The sequence below is a fragment of the Marmota flaviventris genome, chromosome 15, assembly GCF_047511675.1.
Source record: "Marmota flaviventris isolate mMarFla1 chromosome 15, mMarFla1.hap1, whole genome shotgun sequence".
Lineage (NCBI taxonomy): Eukaryota > Metazoa > Chordata > Mammalia > Rodentia > Sciuridae > Marmota > Marmota flaviventris.
In genome coordinates this window covers 13,322,316-13,341,109 of record NC_092512.1, presented here as the reverse complement: position 1 = coordinate 13,341,109, position 18,794 = coordinate 13,322,316, and the positions used below count along the sequence as shown (strand labels likewise).

The window sequence follows — 18,794 nt, the reverse complement described above, 5'->3', positions numbered from 1 at the left end:
GTGTGGGTCTGCCTGGAGTGGAGGGGGAGCTACGGAGACAGCTGGACTTTTGCACAGATTTGCAATTTAGGCCCCCGGGGAGAGTGGCAGACGTCTGAGGATGCGGGAAGATGTGTGTGTCCCTCTCACCAGGTCCACAGATGCTGGGTGGTACCCATTCAGACCACTGGAGATGGAGCTGACCCGGGGGTCTTCTGTGGGAACTGCATCATTTCAGAGCATCTTGATCCTTGTAATTCACTGAACTCTATTTCCCCATCTGCAAAGTGGGAGGACTCCTTGCCTCCAGAACGCTGGGGGAGGGGGTGGTGGGGAGGCGGGCATAGAGGAACTGCGGGAAGCTCAACACGCACGCTAGCTGGCATCACTGCTGCGTGCTTGTGGGCTGCGGGGTGGGTGGTGAGACTGCGCCAGCGCCGCCAGGACCCCCAACATAGAGCGGAGCTCGCTCTCCCCCGCGCCATCTGGGCCCTCTGCAATCGCAGTGTCCCAGGCCCGCCCCGCCTCGTGCGCGGCCCTCTCTGGCTTGGTGCCCAGCACTGCCCAAGCAGCGGACAGAGGGGCGCATGGGACAACGGCCTGGGGCAGGGGATTGCCGGGCACGCGGGGATCCGGGACGCACGCGGCGGACCGGGAGGCGCGCTCTTCCCCCTCCCCCGCGGCCGGGAGCTCGAGCCGCCGTGACGTCACGGGCCACCCGCCAGCCCCTAGCTCCGCCGGGCAGAGCGCGTGCGGCCGCCGAGCACATGGGCCCACGGGCCGGGCGGGCTGGGGGCGACCGGGTAGAGGAGGAGCAGTCAGGAGCCGCGAGCAAGGATGGACACCCGTACCTCCCGGAGCCCCCCAGTGGATTTTCACTTGGAAAGGATGTTGGCGGTCCTGGTGACCCGTGGGACAAGGCTGGATCCACCCTCCAGTAAGTTCCAATTTGTCCTCTGCGTTTCTGGAAACTCGAGCCTTGCTTGGCATTGCGGGTAGGGATGCGCAGTGAGTAGTTGAATGGAGGAAAGGGGCTTTCGGATTCCTGTGTGTGTGTATTAACCGTGCACTTTCCTCATCCCGGGACCCAAGACTGGCAGCGAGTTTGGGCGTGGGGAGGGGGAGGGGAGAGGTGACACCGAGTGGCTCGTGCCTAGAGGTAATTCTGGATTTATGCACTTGATCAAAGGCGTATTACCTAATTTCTAAAAATAGACCCCTCTCCAGTAGCACAGATTTGGGGCCGCTGATGTGGTTTGGAGGCCCCATTTGCAAAACTAGAGGTCTGTGAACTGTATGATGCTCTCTCCATCCTTTGACCGGTCCTCCCTCCCACTCCCAGACACCCCCTCAGGGCTGAGTGAAGGTGATTTCGAAAACTCAGTAACTGTGTTTTGAAACTTTCTCTGCTTTTGCACTGGCCTTCCTGGGTGTGCTGGGTGCCCTGGCACTCTCCTCATGGCCATTCTTTATGGATGGGTTGTTGATTTGATTAGGTTTGCCTTCCCTTGGCTCATGTGCTTTTGTTTGTGTCAGTGTTTGTGGTCTGCTGTAGACTTTCAGGAAGCGCAGCCATGAAGCTGCATGTGCCTGGCGTGTGGATACATATTTGCAGGAGTGGAATATTCTGTTAAAAGAGTTCTGACTTCAGGACATTCTACATTCACTTGTGAGGGGTAGGGCCAGGATAGTGTTTTTTTTTTTTTTGTGTTTCTTTTCCATGCTTGTATTTTCCAAGTCCCCTCTCACCGACTCTGCCACTGTCAACCCCACCTAGGGGAGACCCTGGAGAAGCTTGTTTGTGTGGTGGGTGGGTGGGGGCCCTGAGGACGCAGGGACTGTATCTGCTGAACCATATTATAGGATGTTGCAGGCCTATTTTGCATATGGGCAGTGGCAAGTCGAGGCTTGTTCAGTTGCCACAGTCCTGTGGTCACAGTTAGTCTTTCTGAAGCTCTAATCAGCCGAGAAGGAGTTGCATCGATCCTCGGAACCCGATTGGGACTTACTGAAAGATTTATCAGGAGAAAAGCCTTCGTTAAAGCTGAAGAAGGACCAACAGAATCCATTCCTAGGGAAAACCTAGCTCTCCGATATTTGAAATGAGTTACATCTTGGAGGTGAGAATGTGCCTCGTGGTGTGGGGCGATGGCAGGAGGACCCAAAGAATTCCACTTACGGGTCTGGTGACAGAAAGGCTGGGTGGGACCATCGTGGGCTGTAGTGCTGGATCAGCTGACCTGGAGGAGACTTGTTATGTGATTGCATTGATTTTTGTCTTTTTTTTTTTTTCTTGGTTAAGAGTGGATTCTTGTTGCTTTACCTGCCTTAAGTGCAGAATTTTACATAAGCTGGCTCTCTTGAAAAGTAGAAGTAATCATCTTTTTTTGATTGATTTTCCTCTCTCACCTCCCTGTCCCCCCCCACCCCCACCCCATTTCTATAGCTGTAGCTTTGCAGGGCAGGAAAGAGGGAGTTTTTTTCTAGGTTCTCAAGTATCTGGTTTGTGTGATTGCTGGACTAAAAACCTGGTGAATTGACACCATCTGCATCAAATCATTCCTTGGTTCTTGAGTTTAGTTTTTTCTTCTCCCTGCATGGCAGGCCGGCAGGCAGGCAGCCAGCCATACTAGCTGAGTTCGGCAGTGTGTGTTTACCATGCCCAGGGCCTCTGCCTGCCCAAGAAGGACACTGTCCTTGGACAGCTCAGCAAAGGAATCTCCTGGACCACAGACACCCTCCTTTCTTCCTCTGTGACAGTAGCCCTGAGTTTGCTCAGACCAAGGGCAGATAGATGGTGATGGTTTTCCTGGGGAAGCCGAGAACCTGTACTGGGTGCTGGTTCTTTGGAGGTGGTGCGGCCTACTAATGGTTGTACTTCCCTGTGCTGTAGATGCTATGGGGCTTTTTCTTTTGTATTTCCAGTCCTCATGGTTGTGGACATGATATTCTTTTTTTTTTTTTTAATATTTATTTTTTAGTTTTTTTTTTAAGTAGACACAATATCTTTATTTCATTTTTAGGTGGTGCTGAGAATCGAACCCAGTGCCTCATGCACTTGAGCCACATTCCCCAGCCCAACATGATATTCTCTGTGTCTTTTCCCTGATGCCAGTTTGTGATCTCATTAAGAGGCTCGACCTTCCCTGTCTATACCCTATGTCTGTCATGGGACCCTGACCCCAAGAGGGAGCCAAGCAACAATCTGAAATAAGATTAGCTACTGAAGAGTCCCGTTGACAGTCACATCGACATATTTATTTCCTAGGAAAAAAATCTCAGAAATTCCAGGCCTTATGCACACTGCCAAGTGAGCTCTTTAGTTGGAGCCTCCTCTGTTTCTTTTGTTTTTCTGGCACCAAATAATCGAAATAACTAGAAAGAGTAGTAAGAAGAATTAATAATGACAACAATAGTAGCACAGGTGGTGACTGAAATCGTTGATCCTGAGTAGCCCTCTCTTCACATTTACTTTCCCCATAACCTCACAAGGCACTTATAAATAAAATAAAATGTCCAGCAATGACCGAGTTCTTTTGGTAGGCCAGACTTGAATCTAAATGCTCTACAAATATTCTCACTTAATCTCCCAGTAATCCTGTAAGATATTATTATTATTATTTTAAATATTTTTAGTTGTAGATGGACACAACACCTTTTATTTATTTATTTGGTGCTGAGATTCAAACCCAGGACCTCACACGTGGTAGGCAAAAGCACTGTACCAATGAGCCACAACCCCAGCCCAAGATAGGATGATTATTATTTCGAATGGCTCAGGGGTTGAGTGTTGCCCCAGGCCACATGGCCAGGTATCTATGGAGCTGATTTGAACAGGGCCACGTGACTCCCAGGCCCATTCTCAGAAGCCAGAGGATGGTGAATTTTTTAAAAAAATATCTTTATTTTGTTTATTTATTTTTATATGGTGCTGAGGATTGAATCCAGTGCCTCATATGTGCGAGGCAGGCGCTCTCCCACTGAGCCACAATCCCAGCCCGAAGATGGTGAATTTAAGAACAGAGGATGTTAATTGGCCTTGAGCAGGGTGTCAGAACCTGTCCACCTGGATTGGGCATAGGTGGAAACCTTAGCCCCTTGCATGAAGATACCATTTGCTCGATCTTACTGTCGGTTTGTGGAGCAGGCTGAGATGAGACAGAGGGGCCAAGAGGCCTAGAGTGATCTACAGTGCTGGAAGAGTCCTGTGCTGTGGTGTAGAAGGGGCCCTTTGGGGCCTGGGCAGGAGCCTTGTGTGGATAGAGGTCAGAAGCCTCAGTCTTAGTGCAAAATCTATGATCATTTGCAAAAGACTACATCCAGACGTCCTGCTTGGCTTCATGACCAAAACCCTTCAAGGACTGTTTTCAGAATTTAATTACTATCATCTCTCACAGCAGATGGGAGATAGAGCTCTTTTGCCGTGATTACTACCCCCACTTGCAAACTGTTCTGAGTATCCACCTGTAAACTGGGGGTGTTTATGCCCTATAGAGACCTTTGGTGGCCCTTCCCAAGCCCTGTCATTAAGAACAAAAAGAGTAGAGAGGTGTGGTGGTGCCCTCCTGAAGTCTCAGCTACTCCTGAGAATGAGGTGGGAGGATCCCTTGAGCCCAGGAGTCAAGATCAACCTGGGAACATAGTGGTGCCCTGTCTCAAAAACAAAAAATAGAACGACAAGAATGGTTCATAAGGCAAGACTTAAATATATGATGCCAAAATGGACTCATTCTTTGTGTGTGTGTGTATGTGTGTGTGAGTGCACACGTGCACACGTGCTCTGGGGATCAAACCCAGGGTATGGTAAGTGGTCTACCCCTGAGCCACACCTGTAAGCCATGATGTCATTCATCTTTTTTTTTTTTTTTTGCTCCCAGGATTGAACCCAGAGGTGCTTAATCACTGAGCCATATTCCCAGCCCTTTATTAATATCTTATTTAGAGACTGAGTCTCCCTGATTTGCTTAGGGCCTCTCTAAGTTGCCGAGGCTGGCTCTGAACTCCTGATTCTCCTGCCTCAGCCTCCCGAACTGCTAGGATTACAGGCGTGTGCCACCGCACCTGGCTCATTTTTTAATTATAGGATTCCGAGTTGTTCTTTTTTCCTCTCATTTATTTATTTATTTTGAGGTTGGGATGGGGTTCAAGTGTTGATTTTTGTTTACCTGCCTCTTTTTTGTCATTGACCCTGAACTCGAGGACAGGGGCACCTGGTGCCTACATAGCTGTGGCGTTTGTTGAATCAGGTAGCTGACAAGATCTGCTTCATCTTCAAAGAAACAAACAGCCGATGTGTCCACTGTCATTGTCTTTTTAGGTGTGAAACAGCTGACATGGTGGGAAGTTGGGGCTTGCCCGCAGGGAGAGAAAAAGAAAGAGGAAAGCTAGACAGCAGTGGGGACATCCAAGCCGAGGGACTGAGTATGGACCCGGGTTACTTATGAGCAAACTTCCCCTTGGTCTCCTGGCTGTAAAATGGGGCTGATAAAGCAGCAACCTCACAGGCTGCTCTGAGGAGGAAATCAGTGGTAAGCAGAAGGCAATCAGCAGAGGGCCTGGGGCGTACCCAGCACTCAGTAAAAGTGAGCAAATATTATTACTGTCACAATTATTGAGTTTCATTACTTCCTGTGGCTTCATAAAGCAATGGTTTCTGAACACGTCTTAATGTACAAAGGAAATGTTCTGGACATAGAACATAGATCATGAGATGGCAGTGACTTCCCCAGAATTCTTTGCATGCATCAGAAAGAAGCCCTGGCCGATAGAAGCTAGGAAGGGAAGAAGGCCAGTCAGCTGCAGGAGTGGGTCTCAGGAAGCACAGGAATCAGAGGGCACATCCAGCTGCCCTTGCACATCGCCCACACTCCCTGTCCCTCCATTTCCTCAGCTGCTGAACAGGGAGGACAGTAGTTACCCCCTCCCAGGGATGGTGTCCAGCACTTAGCATAGCCGCCTCTGAGGAAGGCATAAAACCAATTGCTATTGATTATTATTTTTTAGGGCTCTCATTTTCCTGGTGAATTAGCCCAGACATTTGCTGCTCCATTCATGATGGATCCATCCATTCATTTATTTACTGAGCACTTGCCGTCTGGGAAGCCCTGTTTTAGCTGTTGGAGATGCAGCAGAAGCAAAGAGACAAAATTCCCTGCTCTCCTGTAGCTTCCCCTGTAATGGAGGCTACAGAATGGGTGCAGACAGTGTGGTCTTCTGAGTCAAGGACAGATGGAATGAGTGTGGGCAAAACTAGACCAGCGTCAGTGCAAGATCAGCCTGGCCCTGCTGTGCTACTGGTGCCTGGCACAGAACATGGCACGTGGTGGTTACTGTGGAAGTGGTAGTTGCTAAGCTCATCATCATTATTAGTTTTCTTTGGTAGCTGCCTTGTGAAATGACAACCTCCCTTTCTCCCATTTCTCAAGTTTTATGTTTCTCCAAAGCTTTTACCTTCCTGGATAGACCCTACATATTATTTGTCTTTTCCCTCTAAATGGCAAGTTCTGACAGGTGGAGGACCACCAGCCTCTTATTCATCCTTTCTCATGATTTCAACTTATATATTTTATGTGTCTGTCCTGTACCAGCATCATTCTAGGTGCTGCGGATGCAGAAAAGAAGGACGAAGGACAGACTTTAATTAGAGTAGAACTTAACATCGTAGCTGGGTCAGGTGGGTGAGGAATAGTAGACATGATAAATAAAGACATCCACAATGTATTGGAGGGCCGTGAGTTCTATGGGAACAAGCAGAGCCAGGTGACACCTGGAGGGCTGGCGTGGGGTGCAGGCTTAGGTTAGCTAGTCAGAGTCAGCAACATTGAGAAGCTGATGCTGGAGCTGTCCTGGAGGAGTTAGTCTGCAGTCGGGTGTTTGGGGCCCCAAGACAGAGGCCCAGGGCAGGAGTGGGCCTGTGAGATGTGGGAACAGCACAAAGAGTGAGTGAGAGGGGTGTGGGGAGAGCAGGTGGGCAGTCTTAGGAGCACTGCATGCTGAGAGAGACCTCAGAGAAAGGTTGTAAAGCTTTTGTCTTTCACTGGGTTAAATGGGGATCCACTAGAGGTGTTTAAGCAGAAAAGTGAGGTGATCTGATTTAGCGTTTAAAATCATCAGTCTGGCTGCTGTGTTGAGAGGAAACTGAATCAGGGTTTGAAGCCAGTGCACCCCGGAGCCAGTGTGCTGCAGGTGCTTGGTCCTGGCTGGAGGCAGGAAGTGTGGCCATGCCATGGGCTTCTGGACCCCTCACTCCAGTATCCTCAGCACCTAAAGTGCTGTCCAGCATGGTAGCCACTAGCCTATGTAGCCGTGGAATACTTGAAATGAACTCGGGATGTGCTGTAGGTGTTAAATACACATCAGATTCTGAAGTTGTAGTACAAAAAAAAGAGAAAGAAACATTTCATTAATCCTTTCTATTATTATTTTCATTAATCCTTTAAAACGTTGGTTATATATTGAAATGATAATGTTTTGGATAAATGGGATAAATATAGTATATTAGGAAAGTTAATTCCTCCTACACCTTAACCCTATTTATTATGGCTGATAGGAAATCTCAGTATCATCCAAATCATGTGCTTGGATGATATTTCCACTGGTCAGCACTGCTCTGGTTTCACTCCTGAGGCCTAGTGGGTACTTGGTGAGTTGCATGAGTGAGAACCAGGCAAAGGGGATTCTGCAGTAAGACACCATCTCTATCTTCAGGAAGCTTCCAGGAGGGGCGAGGGCAGATGGCTGAAGCCTGCTGGAAAGGGGAAGGTGGGTTGGAGGGACCATGGCCAGTTGTGTCTGCTGTTGCTGAAAGCCTCATCTAGGGCAGGGTGGATGACAGACCTCTTGTCTCAGCAGGGTCTTGGTGACAGTATGCAGCCACCAGGCCCCAGTGTCCTGGAGAGGAAGGCAGGGTGGGCTGGGGCAGGCTGCCCTTGGAGTCTCAATAACTGACTGCGTCCAGTCAGCTGAGCACTTTTCAAGGATTCTGAGCAAGGAGAGTGGGGAAAGATGTCTTAGGCATGTGGAAGGTGGATTTCAGGAAGATAACCTGAGTTCGGGATTCCAGTCCCATGGTGGACACAAATGTAACTAGGGAAATAAATAAATAGATTTATTCATATACACAAGAACATACATACATATATATATTTCTATTTTAAATTGGTGTATTATAATTATATATAATACTGGGATACACTGATATTTGTACATGACTAGGGAAATTTAAATGATATTTCCTCAAATGAAATCTGAACCTTAAGAATCCAAAGGAATAATCTATTAAAAAATGTTATTTCTGGGGTGGGTTCGTGTATCCGTGGTAAGTGTTTGCCTAACATTTGTAAGGCTCTGAATTGAATGCCAAGTTTTTTGTTTTTTTTGCGGGGCCAGGGACAGTACTGGGAATTAAACCCAAGGGTACTTTACCACTAAGCTAGATCCCAGGCTTTTCAAATCTTATTTAAGAGAGGGTCTGGCTAAGTTGCTGAAGCTGACCTCGTACTTGTGATCCTCCTGCCTCCATCTTCCGAGTAGGTGGGATTACCGGTGTGCACCACCATGCCTAGTTTTTTTTTTTTTTAAACAGTATCATGATGTGCATGTTGGTATCTTGATTTTTCCCATTGCTGTACTGCTAGATCATACCTATTTCTGAGTATTATAAATGAACAAAACATTTATAATATTTATAATATTATAATATCATAATAAATGTTATAATATTGTAAATATCATCAGTGGCCCCCAGTAATACTATAACATTATAAATGTTACATATAATATTATAAATATTATGTATTATAAAGATATATTATAATATTATGATACATATTATAATATTTTATATTATAAATGTTTTGTTCATGCCATTTTTATTGAGCAAATAATATTTCTATTCTGTGACTGTTTTCTTGTTGACGTCCGTCATTCCTTTGATTTGGATGCCTAGCTCCCCAATAGACTGTTTACATAGACCAAGTTTTCTATTTTTAAATTTTTTCCTAAATCTCCAGTCTTAGGATTTTCAAATCATAGCATCTTAATATTTGTAAGGTTTTAGGTAGGTATGTGGTCACGAGGTTTGCACAGCTACATTTGCTGTTCTCTGGTGAGATGCAGAGCTTGTTGCTGTCTGTGACCCGCTGATGTCCCCTTCGCGTGCCCTACGGTACATGCTAGCCACATGTTGGCATCTATTGCAAGCCCTTATTCAGCAGAGGTTTGTGGACCACCTGTCCGGTGTCAAGCGCAGTGCTGGGCCTGGGCTGTTCAGTGGTGAGAGTAGATGTAATGCCGCTACTTCAGGGACTTACAGGTGGGGAGACAAGTGAGCAAATCCACTCACAAAAACAGCCTCATTGTAGAGAATATTGGATTGACAGAGAGGGATGGTTCACATGGGAGAGGGCCTCATCACTGAAATCCTGGGTGAGGACCTGGCGTTTGTAAAGACCAGGAGGGGTTAACCAGGGCAGAACCAACAGGAAGGGCAAGATTGAATAGGTCTATATGCTCAAGAAAAAAGCTCATCTAAGCAACAAAAACCAGAATGGCAGGAAATCCAAATAAAAGACTCATATTTGCAACATATGTAACATTTTAAAGCGCTGACATCCAGAGTGTGTGAAGAGTTCCCCAATGTCAGTGACAAAGTGACAGACAGCCTCCTAGCAAAGAGGGCAAAAGCTATGAAAGAGCAGCTCCCAGAAGAAGAACGCAAAATGGAAACTAAATGTGAAAAGTTCCGGATTTTGCTAGTTAAGTAGCTTTATTGAGGTAGGATCTAAGATGAAAATTTAGTCTTTTTTGTGTATGGTGCTGTTTTGATAAAATGCAGAGAGCTGTGTCATGTCATCACCACCCTGAGATATAGAACTCTTCCATCACCCCCAGATTCCCTCCTGTCCTGTGGCTTGCGGGCCCCTTGCCTTCTTACGAAGGCGTTGGCTTTTCGAACGTGCAGGCCTCTGAGTTGATCTCCTCCCTTGGCACATGCATTTGAGATTCTTTCTTCACCTGGTTGTTTCCATCAGGGGTGTGGCACGGTGTGTTGGAGAAGTGGAATTTTGTGATCTGCATGTATCATGTGTGTCCATCCTCCCTTTGAAGGGCCTTTGGGTTGTCTTCAGAGCTACATGCTTCAGATTTTAAAATGTGCCAGAATTAGGAAGCGCTGGTGGTCACCTGAGCAGTCAGGATTCTCCAGCTCAGCTAGGAAGCAAGTTGGCAGCATGTCATAAAATTGGAAGCACATGTGCAGCCTCACACCCTGATGAATTTGCAGAGCCCTTGCTCATGCTATGTGTTACTTAATGATGTGAACCTTTTTTTTGAGGAGCGGGGCAGGGGTACTGGGGATTAAATACATGGTGTTTTACCACTGACTGAGCTACATCTCCAGACCTTTTTATTTATTTATTTTTTGAGACAGGGTCTCATTAAGTTGCAGAGTCTTTCTGCTAAATTGCTGAAGCTGGCCTTGAACTTGCAGTCCTCCTGCCTCAGCCTCTCAAGTGGCTGGGATCACAGGCATGCATATATATAAAATTGACAAATATTTTACTTACTTTTGGGGTACATGTGGTATTTCAACACATGCGTACACGTAATGTTCAAATCAGAGTAAGCATATCTGTTTCTTCAAACATTTATCATTTCTTTGGGGGTAAAATCATTTATCTACCTTTTTTGAAACACGTAGCACATTATTGTTATCTGTAGTCATACCTACTATGCAATATAATACCAGAACTTATTTCCCCTCTCTAATTTTAACTCAGGCACAAGCGCTCCTCGTCTCTGAGTGCTTTTTAAAAGGTTAATATAGACACCTATACACGTTGCTTAAACATTTGTCAGATATGTAGAAAGGGAGCCGGGCATGGTGGTACATGGCTATAATCCCAGCTATTTGAGAGGCTGAGGCAGGAAGATCACAAGTTTGAGGCCAGTGGTAGAGCACCCCTGGGTTTAATCCATCCCTAAAAAACAAAAACAAAAATAAAATCAGTTTGAGGAGGGCTACCCTAGGTAAAGACAGCAGCCTGTGTGAAGGCCCTGGGGGCAGGGAAAACTGGGCCGTATTCCGTGGCAAGAGGCTGGGGTAGCAGGAGCAGCGTGGCCAGGGACCTGGTCTTAGAGGGCCTTATAGGCTCTTCCGAGTCTTTGGGGGCTGCTCAGGGGTGTGGGCCTGATTTGATTGGTCAGTTTGATGGGTAGATAATGAATTGGACAGTCAACCGGGGCTGGCCCCTGTTAGAAGCAATTTGGGGAGAGAGAGCAGGAGCCTGCTCTTGAATTGGAGATGGAGGGAAGAGGACGATTTTTGCATGGTGGGCCTGCTGAGGTAGCCAGGGGCCTTCCAAACCTGCAGGGGCACTTGGACTTTATTCCACAGGCTTTATCCTATCCATAAAAACCCCTGCTAAGGCAGGGTTTGAGCCAGGGCAGGGGAGAGATGGGAGTGGGGTCACGTCTCTCTCCCTGTGATGTAACCAGCCTGGAGCTGGTTACGGTCTAGTTAATGTGGCTGAGAGTGGTTGTCCTCTTGCTGGCTACTTGATTTTTCGCATTTTCAAAAGGAAATAGAAAAAGGAAGAGGTCCTCGGTGTGGAAAGTCCCCTGGAATTTATGGGAGAGAGGCTTGGAAGGCAGAGGTCCCTTCCGGCATTCATAGTGACGGGGTTTGTTCCATAGCTCCCGTCCCTGAAGTCATGACTCATGCAACCGGGGCAGGCAGCAGCTTTGGGATCTGGATCTCCAAGCCAGTCCTCTCGGTTCCAGATTTTAAAAGAAAAAGATCATCTCTGCATGTGACACATCACTTTTTACAAAACAGATGACAGCATCGGGTCCATAAAACGCCAGCGGAAGGCCAGACTGTCTGAGCTGGACAGACTGGTTTATGGCCAGAGGATGCAGCTGGTGAGGACAGACCCCTCACAGGACTGCCTTCCCCTCAGAGCACCTGGAGGTGATGGCTCCTCATAAGCTTGCCCTCCGAGGGGTCTCCAGCTGGACCGGGTTGAGGGCTGTCACCGCCTGTGCTCTGTGCAAAGTCCCCGACTGGCCTGAGTCCTCTTCTGTTTTCCGTCTGGTGCCTGGAGGTTCCAAGGCAGTATCTCTTCCCTATTGTGACTCTGGACATTCCACACATGCTTTCTCCATTAGAAACACATTTCCTGCACATTCATTCCCTTTAAAAGCAAAAGCAAAGGGTTTAAAAAAAATAGGAGTGGAGACAGTATTTCAGTAACTGTGCCATATAGACATTGGCCCGGCAGCCACCACTTAAGTCAGGTTTTCGGTTATCTCTGAGAGACTCCTGCCACCCTTGGCCATGACTGTGCACCCAGGGCACATCCAGTCCAGTAGTGGGAGATGCCCCACTGGCGCCAGAGCCCCCTCTTCTGAGCATCAGCTCCTTTGTATGGCAGGTCCTGGCAGGAACATCCTCCTGTCCCCCGAGGAGAACCACAGGAGTGAGTTTCCAACTGGGAGACAGGATCCTGAAGCTCAGGCACTTAAAAGCTTTGAGCGACTTCCCATCATTAGTCGAGAGCCTGCTGCTTGGGGCGGGTGCACAGAGCACTGAATGGCACTGTCAGTAGTGGGGCTGGGATAGGAATCCAGCCCTCGCCGACCTTGGAGACTGAGCGCTTTGGCCCTGTGGACAAGTAAGGCTGTCAGGTGGAGCCCGCTGGCCAGGGTGGGCATGATTAATTTAGAAGGTTTGGAACGATGTGATTCTTCTAGAGGATTCGTGTCTGCAAATTCTTTTCTAAGATTCACTTTGGACATGGTGAGAGAATCAGCCAGCCAGGCCAATGGATTCAATCCCTTCCTCCACTTCCTCTCCTATGGAGCTTCTGCTTACACTTTATGACTCCACGGAGGGCTCACCTCCTCCAGGAAGGACTCCCAGAGGGCTTCTGAGAGCAGTCCCTTCAGGTGTCCTGCCTAAGTTATTGTACGTCATACCCATAATATCAGATTGCTGCAGTGGGTTCCTGGCAGGGGCTGCAAACTCAGCTGTTTAGAGGGACGAGCAGATTATATATAAATACATCAGGTGTGCTCAAAGCATCCTGTGCAGTAGGAAATGTGTAAGAACAGCTGGCTGCTAATTACAGCTCCCTCCTCACAGCCTCCCCAAGCCAAAAAGCAGATCCAATGTTGCCAGAACGTCCTTTTTTTTTTTTTTGGTACTGGGGATTGAACTCCGGGGTACTCAACCTCCAAGCCATATATATCCTCAGCCTTATTTTGTATTTTATTTAGAGACAGGTTCTCACTGAGATGCTTAGTGTCTTGCTTTTGCTGAGGCTGGTTTAGAACTTGCAATCCTCCTGCCTCAGCCTCCCAAGCCACTGGGATTACAGGCATCTACCACTACTGGGCCAGAGTGTCCGTTTTTAAAAGAGAAGTCCAGGTTGCCCTGGTTTCAATCCTGAACATGGTGGTGGGGGGGGCGATAAGAAGTTGGGGGAAGGGACCTTTTTAAATATAAAATTTCCTGATTTCAGGAGTTTTCAATTCATATTTTTAAGGAACCCTCCTATGCCAAAGGAAACACTTGTGGGCCAGATGGGGGCCAGCAGTTTGCAACCCCTGGTTGTATCTGTCTCCCTCTTTCATGAGCAGCTCCCAACATGACAGGCCCTCCTGCCTGAACCTAGGCTCCTGGCAGCAAGCCACCCAAATGGTGGCTTCTCCCTCCTGAAGTGGCCCTGAGAGAGCACCCCCACGGTGTAAATGTATTTCCCTTACAACTCTTTTCTGTCATGTCACTCTGTGTTGCTCTTCAGTTTCTTCTGTGCTTTAGCAATAGGCTCTGTGTTTCTGGATAAGTCCTCATCTTTAAGGTTCTAGATAACGCTATTCTTCTCCATTCCCTCTTCCCTCTCCATTCCCTCTACATGTTGACTCTTTTTTGGGGTGATGAAGTCGAGGTGGGAAGAGGAAGCATATCCTGCTGGTTAGCATGGGTCTCCGTAATGTGTGGGTCTCTGTTACTAAGCAGCCATGGTTTCCGGCCAACCCACTGACTTTTGCCCTCTGAACTGGGTTGCCATTCATCAGGGGAACAGGCATGATATTCTGATTTCTCTTCATCTGCTGTGAGTGATCACAGCAAAATTTAAGAAACAAACCAGTCAGCTACTATGTCAAGAAGAGCCCTATCTCCTTTCATTTGGCTTCTCCCATCTTGTGCTCTTTCCCAGGGTGCGGGTGAGGTCGGAATTCCATCAGGCCATGGCTGGGGACATAGGAGCTCCACATGGGTGTGTGCCAGAAGTCAGGGGAACAACAAAGAGGAACTGTAGATTGCATAAGTGGAAGTCTTTGGCTTTGGGAGAGGCAAGGAAGCGGAAGAGCAGAAGGTGGTAATGCATGAAGGCAGCTACCCTCCAGGGCCACGCTTTTTACTATTGAAGGTTTGGAACGATGTGATGCTTCTAGGGGAGTATTGCTAAGATACTCTTGGCAAGTTTGAAGAACTTTTCCTGTTTCAATTGATGTGAATATGAATTCCAGATTGAGTATCACTATCTGAAATGCCTGGGGCCAGAATTGTTTCGGATTTCAGATTTTGGATTATGACTTGTATGCAATAAGAAGTTTTGGGGATAGGAACTAAGTCTGAACATGAAATTGATTTACGTTTCACATACATATCATATTCATAGCCCAAAGGTAGTTTGATACACGATTCTTAAATAATTTTGTGCATGAAACATTGTTTCCTGGTATGGAATTTTTTTTTTTTTTTTTTTTTTTTATTTGTGGTGTCATGCTGGTGCTCCAAGGGTCTGAGTTTGGAGCATTTTTGGTTTTAGATTTTGGGATTACAGTTGATCAACACGTATTAACCAGTTACACATGGAAACCATGGATGGACAAGCTCCATTCAGTCACCCGCTGTTTACTGAGTTCCTCGCAAGCTGAATGAACAGGCCTGCAGCTGCCCCCTTGAGAACTCTAAGGTCCCTCTGAGCCCCTCCCCCGCCCAGGCTACTGCAGTTCCCTCTGGTCTGCAAATGGCCATAAGAGCAGAGTGACATGGGGGTCCTCAGAGGTGGACAGGGCAGTAAGTACCAGGGCACAGGAAGGAAGCAACTCATGACAAGGGAAGGCTTTAGAGAGGTGGGGATTTAAGAAGGTATTCCACATAATAGGATGGCTGAGATCGGTGGTCTGGTGGCTGCTAGGGGAGGTGTCTTGAGACAGGGTCAGTAGACAGGGCTGGTGGGGCAGGATGCAGGAGGAGATGAGGGGCAGGCGTCCCTGATTCTTCTCTGCCTGCATGCGTGTCCTGCATCTGGTTGTGAGATGTCCCGCATCTGGTTACTGCTCGCACTGTAGGCAGAACTGCTCTCAATCACATTTTGCAGATGGGACATACTGAGGCTCAGAGAGGTTAACTGACTTGCCCGAGTTCACACAGTCGTGAAAGGATATAGCTGAACCCAGGTCATAGTGCAAAGACTGAGTTTGGAACTGATTTGTTGAGTCCGAGTCTGGAGCCTCAGTTATCCAGGTATATGGTCCTTTGCCCTAGGTCAGGGTTTTCTTGATTTGCTCCCCTATTTCCCTATCTTACCCACTTCCACACCCCAAAAAAGGCAATGCCGTTTTGACTTTAGCTTGAAATGTTGATATCATTATCCCAAGTCTCTAGTTCTAAATCTCTGGATAGATTGAGAAAAAAAATTCAATTTATAGTTATGCTAAGTGCTGTGAATTACAGCACAGGACTTTGAAGTTCTTTGCCTTTGTTTTGATGTTCCATACTCCTTTCTAAATTCATAAATAGAAATCCAAACTCTGGCTCTGAGACTGGGGCAGCGGAGATGAGCAGACTCACGGGAAGTCTGTGGTGGACAGACTTCCCAGGTCTCTGGCCTGTTCCTCCTGCCTTCCTCCTCGCTGCCTGTGCTTTCTGAGCAGGAGAAACAGTGCACACTTCACTCGGGGCCCGGGTCACACTGTCCGTGGCCCCCCATGCCAGCTCTGTTTGGGCAGTGTGGCTGAAGGTGAGGAGGGCCTTGGCCTTCTTGCATGGTCCCTGCCCCAGCTGCTCTGCTCCTCAGACTTAATGACAGACCTGGCTCTGTGGACCTTCAGATCCCCGTGCCTCAGTTCCTCCCGTGCCATGGGAATAAGGCCGCCTTCCTGCTCTGGGGACACAGAAATAAGTGAGTAAATACCGAAAGCCATGTCTTCAGAGCCATGGTCCTGACCAGGTCATGGTGTGTCCCTAACTGCCCCTTTCCCTGCAGTGTCAGCCTGGACATTCCTGGAGACTCAGATGGTGACAGGGTCACAATGGACCCCTTATCCTTCATTAAGTTCTCACAGCAGTGGAAGCATCTTGGTAAACTCTAAGTCCCATTGAGTCACCCCTGCCCAGAACCACCCTGTGGCCTCAGGACAAGGCTACACCTGCACCATGAGCTTCGTGTCCCTCTAGCCGTGCCCCTTGTCCCTCTGCTCCAGCCACACCACTCTGCTGCCAGGCCCAGCTCGCCCCACATCTGCCTGCCCCACTCCCCTGGAGCCTCTTCTTGGCTTTGCCTCCCAGCTGAACGTGGCTGCTCTCTGATATTCTGTTGAGTTCCTTATCTCGCCTAGGATCTGTCCCCCCCCCCCCCCCCCCCCCCCCCCCCGGGAGATACTAAGCCCTTGGGCAGAGGCTTTTGTCTACCCTGCTGCCTGCTGGATGCCTGGTGCCAACCCAGAGTTCATTTGCCCCACAAGTGGGTGGGAAGAACCCTCGCATTCCAGTCTGTAGCAGACTTGGGGATTAGGGGTCACTCTCCAGGGTTGCTGCCCACAAAAATCAATGGCTCCTGCTGTGTTTGAAGGTCCCCCCTAAACTCATTGTGAAATTTCACCCCCCCCCACCCTGAGAGGATAAGAGGGTGGAAACTTAATCCGCCACGGCCTTAGGAGGTGGGACCTTCTGAAGATAAAGTTGAATGAAGCCTGGAGGGTGGGTCTCTCTGTGGGGCTGTGGCTTTATAAGGGTGGGGGAGAGCTGGGTGTGGTGGCCCACCCTGTAATTCCCCGCAACCTGAGAAGTTCAGGGCCAGCCTCAGCAATTTAGCAAGGCACCATCTCAAAATACATGATTAAAAAAAGAAGAGCTGGAGATGGAGCTCAGTGATGGGTTCAATCCCCAATTTTTTAAAAAAAGGGAGAGACCTAAGCCAGCTGCTCAGTTTCTCTCACCATGTGACACGCCCTCTGCCACCTCAGGATTTTGCAAAGTCCCCACCAGCAAGAAGGACCTTACCAGATGCAGCCACCGGATCTTGAATTCTCAGCTTTCATAACCATGAGGAGAAAACATCCCTTTTCCTTAGAAATCGTCTCAGTTGGAGGTGTTCCGTTAGAACCACATGTCACCTCTAAGGTAGCTGGCAAACATCTTCAGGGTGACGGAATTGGGCAGTGCGTTTTGTGTAGCTTCACAGCCTGCATGTTACATATACTATTGATACTTACAGGAGAATAGGTGCTATGAGGCATGCTCATAAATACCTAGAACCTTCCATCCTACTGAGAACAGGTTGCAACTGCCCAGGGTCCCCTAGAACCGCTTCTCTTTCCAGGGCCCAGAGACAGACCCTGAATGAGTGCTCCTGCTGGTGGCCTGGAGCCCTGTGGGTGTGTAAGGATCGCTTAGCCAGGATAAGCCTTTCAGGAACTGATAACCTAATTGCAGCTGAATACAAGGGGCTCAATAGAGGCCCCACCCCCGCTCCCCAGACCTTCCTGAGTACTTACATGGTTGCTTAGTTCCTGTGTAGGCTGGCCTGACATTCCACACTTGAGGCCCAAATTAGGGGAGGAGGGATCAGGCAAGTTTCTCTTCCAGAAGAGGGACATCGGTGATTCATCAGCAAATACGTTTTTTTCTTTGCAGTACTGAAGATTGAAGCCAGGGCCTCAGGCATGCTGTACAAATGCTCTAGCGTTAAGCTATACCCCCAGACCTTTTTCTTATTTTTTGAGACAGGGTATCACTGAATTGCTTAGGATCTCAGTAAGTTGCTGAGGTGGCCTGAAACTTGCTGTCCTCCTGCCTCAGCCGCCCAGATGGCTGGGATTACAGGTTCCTGGCCACCAGCAAGATTTATTCACTTCTTTATTGCATCACACCTAGAGTCTGAGCTTTTTAAAACCTGGGCCTCTGCCTGGGAAACTGAATCATCCTGATGGTGAGAGAAACAACAAAACTATTTGTTGTCCACAGGCAAGGGGCTGTGTGTGTGTGGACCCAGAGCAACATGGGTGAAGTGCTGGCTTCTGGCTACCCTGTGGATTTGAGTTCTCCTTTTGTGCTGCAAAGTTCTGAGATTTTCTTGGGCGAGTTATCTACCCATCTGTGTTTCAGTTCCTTTATTTAAAAACTACTAGATACTTGAACAGAGGGGATAGAGTGAGATTCAGAGCTGTGAGCACCACCCTCGCAGCCCCGGGCTCCGCAAGCGCTGGTTGCTAAGGTCCAGCCTACCCCTGTGCCCTAGGACCCGCCCACTGGGTCTGTGTCAGGCACAGTGGGGCTTGGTTAATCTGTGCCCCACAGTTTGCAAAGCCCATGCATGGTGCTTCCCTTTTGTCCTTCCCAGCAGTGGAGTTGGGGACAAGGGCTTGAGCCCATTCTGCAGAATGTTGCCCATGGCTTCCCTCCTCCTGGACCTTGACTTCTCACCTGTGAACTCACATAAGGGACGGGGTTGTTCCCTGGCTCTGTTCTAGCACACTGCGTCTGTATTTAATCTGTGTATTTCATCCTTACGCCTGTCTGG

At 48.3% G+C, this 18,794-nt stretch overlaps 1 long non-coding RNA gene across 5 annotated transcripts in view; it reads left to right on the top strand.

The window, feature by feature from the left end:
• The first annotated feature begins 742 nt into the window (after positions 1–742).
• Positions 743–18,794, top strand: part of LOC139702066 (uncharacterized) — a 140,817-nt gene continuing 122,765 nt past the window's right edge. Inside the window, exon 1 of one of the 5 annotated variants that reach the window (XR_011704651.1) lies at positions 743–916. This is a non-coding gene — a long non-coding RNA (uncharacterized lncRNA). Of the gene's footprint in view, positions 917–1,911; positions 2,100–18,794 lie in introns of those variants that run through there. The other 4 variants (XR_011704648.1, XR_011704652.1, XR_011704649.1 and 1 more) reach the window with 4 other exon arrangements.